We start from the raw sequence: 9,116 nt of genomic DNA, 5'->3' as shown, positions 1-9,116 counted from the left end.
ACTCAAATTTGAGAGAAGAACTTAATAATATTATTCGATGATTCAAAAACTAAGCCTAAAAGTCTTATTTATAGTATTATAGGTCCAAGTCTTAACAAAACTCTACCTCTGATTGTCTAGTACAACTAGAATAATTAACAAGAGATTTAAATAAAATAAATGTCTTATTCCTAATTAGAACATGACTATCCTAAAGTCCTATTACAAGTAAATTAAATGAAAAAAAAATTTTATTATACCTATAATTCCTATATAAAACTCCTAACTAACAAGGAAAATATTAAAATTATGAATATGTCCATTTATGACTTTTGAGCTTTTCGTTTTGGCTTTTGACGCTCAACCTGCTCTAAGAAATTATCTACTAGACATTCTACGTCACATTTATCCATTATTATTTCAATTGTTTACCCATATAAACAACTTTTCTATATCTTTGCATCATATTTGAAAATCTGTTGACAAAATTTAGTATAAATTCCTCATATAAAAATATCATTTTTCTGTAATAAATTTATTTCACCAATAATTTTATAATTTTACAAACCCACTACGTAGCAAAGGCTACTTTCTAGTATACATCTAAAAGAAAGTTATGAGATTTGAATAGTTTTGAAACCTAGTTTTTTTTTTTAATTTCTTGTACTTAAGGACTAACCCATATAGTTAATTAAATTAATTCATGAAACTATAATTATTAGTTAACTTGTAATGTCTTTTAATATATATACTTTATATATATTAGGTTGATGTATAAGGAATATAGTTACTATTATATATATATATATATATTAAAATCCTTTTTTTTGTGTGTGTACTTTAAATATAAACATATTTACTTTTTATTTTGTGTTAACATTACAAAAATTATAACTCATAAAATTATTAATTACAATTTATATAACTTTGTTTATATAAACTTATAACATATAAATCTAAAAGAAAGTTGCGAGATTAGAATAGTTTTAAAATCTATTTATTTTTTTAATTTTATGTAATTAAAGTTAAATCTATATAGTTAATTAAATTAATTAATGAAACTATGATTATTAATTGACTTGTAATGTCTTTTAATATATATACTTTATATATATGGGGTTCATTTATAAGAAATATAATCACTATTATATATATACTAAAATACTTTTAGTATATATACACTTTAAATATAAACATATTTGCTTTCTATTTTGTGTTAACATTACAAAAATTATAACTTATAAATTTATTAATAACGTTAAAGATATTTTTTTAATTATTTAAATTTAAATTTTATTATTTATGTGTTTTTGCTAATTTAATTATTTGTAAATTATATGGAATATGTAAGAGAAATATTTTTATATATGGATACGGGTATGGATTTGGATTCTGGTAATTGAGTACCAATGAATAGTATTTTAATAATTTTTTTATTTAATCGGGTTTTTAAACAGGTTTGGGTAATTATAGGATAGTGGGGATGTATTAAGATTAGGGTTAGAGTAATAATTTTTTTTAAAAATTCGAGTAGTTAATAGGGTTCGGCTAATTTATTTCTTATAAAGTTAGGGTTCGGGTACCTCAAAATTAGTAGATACTCTACTCATTGACAACTCTAATTTTGAGGTTCAATAGCATTACTCTCTATTATCAATATCAAAATTCAAAAAAGAGTGTTGAAGTCAAGATTTTATAATTTTTTAATTAGATGATGAACATGAAAATTAATTATGAACGTGAAAATAATCAAGAAATAAAATTATAACGCAACCAAAAAATAAAATAAGCATTGAATCAAAGAAACAGCCAAATCTCAATAGATCAATGTTTGTGCTTTTCATATAATTTTCAAATTAATTATGAACATTCATAAGTTTAAGTATTACATACCTTACTCTAAATATTATAATCAAGAGCCAATTAAATCCAAAAGGCTTGTAATGAAGCAAGAAACCCCGTAACAAAAATAAGACAATATAAAATCCTAAGTCGAAATCTTTGCGTTTTCACCTTTAAGATTGGTCAAACTTTCAACCACTCAAGTGTTTGGCATTTAACAGTAATCCGCACAATGACAGAATAAAACCTTATCAAAGGTAGGATTTTACTTATACTAGCAAGTTTTGTTTCTAAAACGAAAAAACCAAAAGTTCTTGCCAAATTTTATTTCTATCAGACAAAGAAAACTATTTTTCTTTTCTTATTTTTATGAAAACCCATGAAATATAAAAGACTTGCAAGAGAATTGTAAAGTTGTTACAATTATGAGATCTTTATGCTTCAAAGCCATGTTCCTAAAATAGTTCCTAGTCATTGTATTATCAAGACAGTGCATTCACAATACTTAAAGAATGGTACATGTTAAGCCTCGTTATTTGGGAAGTAAACAATAGACCTCATAGATTGAAGTATATGGGATACTTGAGGATGGCATATGGGCGCTTGTTAATGAACAAGTTCACTAAACATGATTCGCTATGAAAACTCCATTTGGCATTTCACTCATGTGTCTATGAAATATGTTCTCATGTGATAGTCGTGTAACTAGTCCTTGAACTTTAGATATTAAGTCATCTTGTATGGGGAATGACACACTTTGATTTCACCTCTACGGGTTTAGAGATGATCATATGCTTAAAGAGGGTGCTTTTGAGTATGCCGTGAAACATGCGAAGTTGGATGAATGGTCAAGAAAGGATTCATCACCCCAAGTGATATAAGGGGATGTATCTCACTTGTTCTCGATTCTTGATTAACTTGTGTAAAGTCTTTGTCAAAGCATGATGAATTTGAGGAAAGTTAGTTTCCTAAATTCATAAGGTTAGTCATCAATTATGAGAACTAATATAGAATGCCATAAGTAGACACCAAGCCATGCTTGATGAGATAACCGGAATATTTGATGAAAAGACCATATTGCACTGAGAGGCTTATCACTGAAGGGCTTTTAAATTCTTTAATCGACTCTCTAATATTTGGGTGGTTATAATGTATTGCTAGACATCGCTTATGATCTATAAATATAAACTAATTATCAAATTTATATTTTATTATGATATATATTTATTGCCACCATATTAGAAGCCTAATGGATCACATACATTAAGTGACATGATTGATATTAAATAAGGATAATCAATTAAGTTGGACTTAATTGAAATGGACCAACATAAAGTTGAAAAATTAATTAAGTTCACAAGAACCTAATTTAGTACTTAATAACTCCTTATTATTGAAATTAAAAAAAGCACTATTATAATTTACAAATCATTCTTAGACTTGAGAGGTCAATATATTTTATTTAATATTTATATGACTTTAATGTTACCTACATGTTATCTTGAATTTAAAGATTATATCCTAATAAGTTGGGTTATGTACAAGTCAAACAAGTTGTATTCGATGCTCAATAAAAGATTCACCAATTTCTATTGAAAAAGATTTAAAACGATTTTCATAAGATTTGCAGTCTTCAAATATTTCGACTGGTGTGCTTTCTAAAAATGTTTTAAATTATATTATTTATATTAATATTATATATAAGTGTTTTAAAAGAAAAATATTTTTTAAAATCTAGCAATAATAAAAATCATAAATTCATATTACAAGGGTTGGATGTGATGGTGCTCAGTCATCAAGCTGAGTATATTGCTGCTAAGGCTGCAATGAATCAGGCAATTTGGTTGAGAAAAGTTATAAAGGATTTAACCTTTGAGCAATTGACTCCCACTAGTATCCTGATCGACAGTAAGTCTGCAATTGCTGTTACTAAAAATCGGGTGTTTCATGGGAAAACAAAGCATATTAAAGGTGAAATTTCATGCAATCAGAGAAGCTGAAAATAGTGGTGAGATTGTTCTTGAAGATTGTCCCTCTGTAAATCAGCTTGCAGTTATCTTGACGAAGACTCTGCCTATATCCAGATTTGCAGATTTGAAAGCAAAGTTGAAAGTTGTCAATGCAGACTTCAAGGAGGAGTGTTAGAGTTGAAGCATGCATTAAGTCTATCATTTGGTCAGTTATGTGCTTTGCTTCGTTGTACTGGTTGTTGAGTGTTGTACACGGGTGTTTATGATGTGTCATCTTGCATGCTTAGTCTTATATACAGCTTAACACTTGTCTCTTGTGTTAACAGGTGTTAAACTTGTATAATTTGTATAAATATTTTGCTTATAGTTCAATGAAAGTGTGTGCAAAACCCTCAGCTCATTCCTCTCTGGTTTCCAGTTTTTTACTTCTCCATAGCAGAGCAGCATTTGTTATCATTTGCTCTGTTATAATTCAACAAATTTGTCTTCTCCCATAGTTTCCTTACAAAATTAAATCACTTTAATGATAGAACTCGCAACAATGCAACTATTAATGCACAAATTTGATACTCTTCAAATATCTTATCTTGCAGATTGATCCTAAATGCTATAGCTTGCCTACCACTGAAAGATTCTCAGCTATGATCAATGTTCCTGATTATAAACTCAATAATCTTTACTTCGTCAAAGTAGCAGGATGTGCGGATGTCGTAAGGCAGTTGATACCTTTATTTCTAAGGAGTCGTTTGAGGTATGTGGTAAAGGTACCTAACCTGGAACAAGAAACTGAAATATCCTTACAGCTTTAAGCTGGTTGAACAGCTTCCTGAAATTTACTCTGATCATGCTCATATGAACCATTAAATTAAGCTCAATAAATTTTCACTTATGCTTAATTTCATTATCAAGAAGAAGAAAGCGAAATACATTTCTCTATGATTTCTATTTCTGTTGGATTATTGAGTTTGTCCAGGAAAACGTTTTGAATTTTGGACATAATTATCCTTGTTTCATGTTTCTAGAAAAATTGCAGAACAAAATCAGTAGGAGCAGATTGAAAAACATGCAAAGTAATTGTCAAGAAAATGTGGCAAAAGAAATGCAAGTTAAGATTAAAGTTTCAACCTTCTGTAACTGTTATGGATACTGATACTGTTTTATATTCACTGATAGCTTGGTGAAATGGTATGGTTCATAGAGTGTAGTAAACAGAGCTATAATGTATTAACAGATGAATCACACGGTAATGTGCTAATCCTTGAAGTTCCCCTCCACTTACCAAAACATGGATTATCCGAACAAAGCTGGTTTTTCAATGAATCTTGATCCTTATGAAGGCAGTTAAGCCATAGTTTAATGGGGTTCGTTTGAAAACTTTTGTCTCTCTGACCAAACTCAATTTACTTGCATTATAATTAATCCTGGAAAATAATAAGGGGCTGCAGCAATTGCTTGTCAATTGGCCCAATCTTCTTCAAGAAATATAATTAATAAAAACTTAAGGGTACATATCTTGTCTTTTTTCTACTCGTGGCTCATTCTTCTTTTATCATTTAGTATATTCAATTGCATTATGTAGATGGTTCTCAAGGTATATTCCATTAATTTTTCAAATTATAACATTCAGTCGGCAAATTATTTTGCCAGTGGCTTATGTGATGAACTTCTTTGCGAAGCCTCATTATTCATAACCTTTCCTCCCTTTGGAATCTCCGATAAGCTATACTGACAAGAATTTTTCTGGTTAAATTATAATATATTTGATCAGGGAATATAACAACTTTTTTATCCTTTTTAATATATATGATCAATTTCATGTGGAAATTACTAAACAAAATTCTTGTTTACTCCGATTCTACAGGCAACCCTATCATCGGCTCTTTTCGAATTTATTTTGTGCTAAATCATTTATATGAACAATCAATAATGTGTTATATATCCTTTCTATAGGAATCATCCTTATATTATGAATATATTTGGTTCGCAAAATGGAATAGAATGAGAATAGCATAACCATTCTATAAGAATAGAATAAAAGAGAAATAGTTGTTATAATATATATTTTTTTAACCCTTGGCATCATATCCACTCTCTTTATCCACCATCGTTTGCAATCTTAAAACTGAAGAAGGTGACGTAGAGCATGGTTCACCCTCCGACTCAATGACCCAATTGCCGAAATTTTCAATCTCTAATGGACTTGGCATTCGAATTGCACTCTTGATCATTGAACGTTCCAAGCTAAGTTAAAAGGGAACCTATTCAATGAGCAGAATACATCTTTCCTGTTGGCCATTCACTTTGCAGCTTATGCCAGCAGAGGAAGCTATTTTGGTACCCTGAAAACCCAGTACAAGGACAAGGCAAGTAATAAAGTCGAAAAACATCATAAAATTTCCAAGCAAAAAACAAACCCCAGGGTTGATCCACATACAAGGAAATAAGCAACAGCAACGTCAAGAAAAGCTCTTATAAGACCAATTAAGGTTCGTGGAGTAATTGTACGGGAAACCATTAGAATTTGAAGAGCTCAAGATCCCACAGAAATGCAATAACAGTAAAAACAACCCACCATGAGAAATACAATAACAAAACGGAATTCTAATTAAACTCTAACAGTACATGAATAAAGGGACAGAAAGAAGCAAAGTCCAAGACTTATGACCTTATAATTAAAAGTGGGAATTTCCAGGATCAGAAGGGTAGTATACTTTCCAGGATAAGTGAGTAAATACCTGGATTTTTACAGGGAATCTGTGTTGGCTGTTCCTCTGTTGCTTCTCTGATGAGTGATCAAATTTGACAGAATCAACGATGGGCTTTGAAGGTAAGGATTGGCTGTCTTGGACATTATTTTGGAGTTGGTTTTGGTTGAGCTACGAGCACAACTGTTGAGGATCTTTGTGCTGGAGGTTTTTGTAGGCTCGCTAATGGAGGGGAGCTGGATTTTCTGAGTTTGATTGTGTCTTTGTATGCCTGTTTCTTCTTTGATGTATCATTTGCTTATTTGTGCTAAGCAAATGATACATCAACTCTTCTTTCTCAAGTTGTACTATCGTGTTCAAACAGTGAGATGTTAACATCTGATGTATATCTTCTACCATTCCTCATTCTAATTGATGCTTATTTGTGCAGCCAATCTTCTTTATCATTCCTTCTCATCACCGCTTCCTCTTCCACCTCTGTTATGCATTTAACCAGAATCTTATACCCACTTACTGCCCTGAATTAATCCAACAAGCAGTTTAACTGCCTTTCTTGCGTCGATAATTTTCAAGCAGCTAACTTCCAGAGTCATAGGCTCTGTTAAGTTTTCAGAGCTACGTTCCTAAATTAGTAAATATGGTGCTGCTGGGCTTCTCTGAAAAGTATACTAAGAAGACTTTGGAGTTTGTGCACTTGGTTTTACATTAATAAGGGCTTCAATGTGCTTTAGGTTTATTCCTTTAATTTCTCAAAACCATAACTTTTAACAAGTAATCTAGTTTTTATGTCAGTCTAGCCAAGGGTACTCTTGGAGCCACTGTCAAACTCTTTTATCTAATCATATTCTATGGCTGCAGCCTGCAGTCAGAGTTCAATGTTGCTCCACAATTTACAAAGCTTGAAGGAAAATATCAACTGAACTTAGACCTCAGGTGATAAGACTATATATGTTTGCAATGAAGTGCATTTTACTTCATAAATTCAAAGTTCCAAAGGCAATTGTCAGTAGAATATATAATCCCTTGACTTTGAACCGCAGAAAATCTGAATGGAAGTATCTCCTGTAATCTATATAGCTTCAGCCCTAAGCCAATAGATTGCTATGTTGTGGGATAATCTCCCCATTTACCTGCCCAAGGCCAATACCCTAGAAGTTGCTACTTGCTACTTCAGCACAAGATTTCTTTTCTTCTATCCCCATTCCTTGCTCCCTTTAAAGTTCAAATATAAATGAACGCAAGCATGATAAAAAAGGCTGGCAGCAGCCAGCATGTATCAGGTTTTTATTACACTAAAATCTGATCATAGTGTAAATTTCCAGTTCCAGATGACCAATAAAACTACACTATACTAATGCCAAAATCCAACTTTGACCAACTAAAGCAATCTCTTCAAATCTAGAGTTGAGATAGGATTTAGGAAAAACACCTCAAATGTAGTGATACTCAAGTTTCAGTCCTCAGAGCTGCCCACCATCAAGATTACTGCCAATTATAACTGCCATCAGATGGCCAAACAACAGTATGTACTGATAATATAGATGACTGCAAAGAGTTACCATGTCCATATCTCTTCAGCATTCATCCTCCATCCCTGGACCCTGCATGATCCAGGAGTGAAAGTGACAAAATCCTAGTTCCACCACTTGCAGCCTCGCAAGGGTTAGATATCATACAGTTAACAGAGGAGTGAGAGAGACAAAAGTAACAAGACAAAAATCCATATGCAATAACTATCAAGACAGCTAAACATAATTACTTCACAGGACTTGATATACAAATAAATTCATAACAAAGTATGCAGATAAATACAGACTAACAAAAGAATCAGCAAGAAATTAAATCAAATCTAAATCATGTACCGTGTGGAGTGGATTCCAGCGTTCTGATGCAAGCTCATAGCCATCTGGATCATCACCAGGGGGATGAAGAATTGATGTGCAAACGTTTCCACTACGGAAAACTGTAGTTCACACATCAGCTTTCAAGCATTATGCCCACTCAAGAATGAGAAAATTTGAAAAAAAAAAACCAAGAAACATAAATTTATGGTTTCAAAATCAGAATATAACTTCTCACCATTAGGATGCCACATCTCTGAGATAAAACTTACTGTTGGAGGGTTTACTGGGTGAATCTGGAAATTTCATGATGGCATCGAAGCAACCCCCTTCACTATTGAACAAATTCTTCTCAATAAAATAACAGCCAAAGCGTAGACTAGCACTCATTATCCCTCCTTATGAGACTTACAGCACGTTTGGTTCGCGGAATAGATAGGAATGGAATAAAATAGTTATTACGTGATAATAGAATGAAGTGGAAATAGAATAGAATAAGTATTATATAGTTTGGTATGATGAATGGAATAGAGTAAGAATAATTATTATGACTTATTACAGTGTTTGGTTGGTAACAATAATTTTGAAATAAGAAAGGAATAGAAAATAAAAAGACAAAATACCCTTTATTATATAAATATTATTTTTTTTATTTTATTTTTAAAATATTAATAATTTATAATTAATTAAAATATTAATAATTTAAATATAAATATTTTAATATAATTTAATTACTAATATTTTAATTAATAATATTTTATTTATAATTTAATATTATT

Source organism: Theobroma cacao, chromosome 10 (genome assembly GCF_000208745.1).
Source record: "Theobroma cacao cultivar B97-61/B2 chromosome 10, Criollo_cocoa_genome_V2, whole genome shotgun sequence".
Lineage (NCBI taxonomy): Eukaryota > Viridiplantae > Streptophyta > Magnoliopsida > Malvales > Malvaceae > Theobroma > Theobroma cacao.
This window is presented reverse-complemented; position numbering follows the sequence as displayed.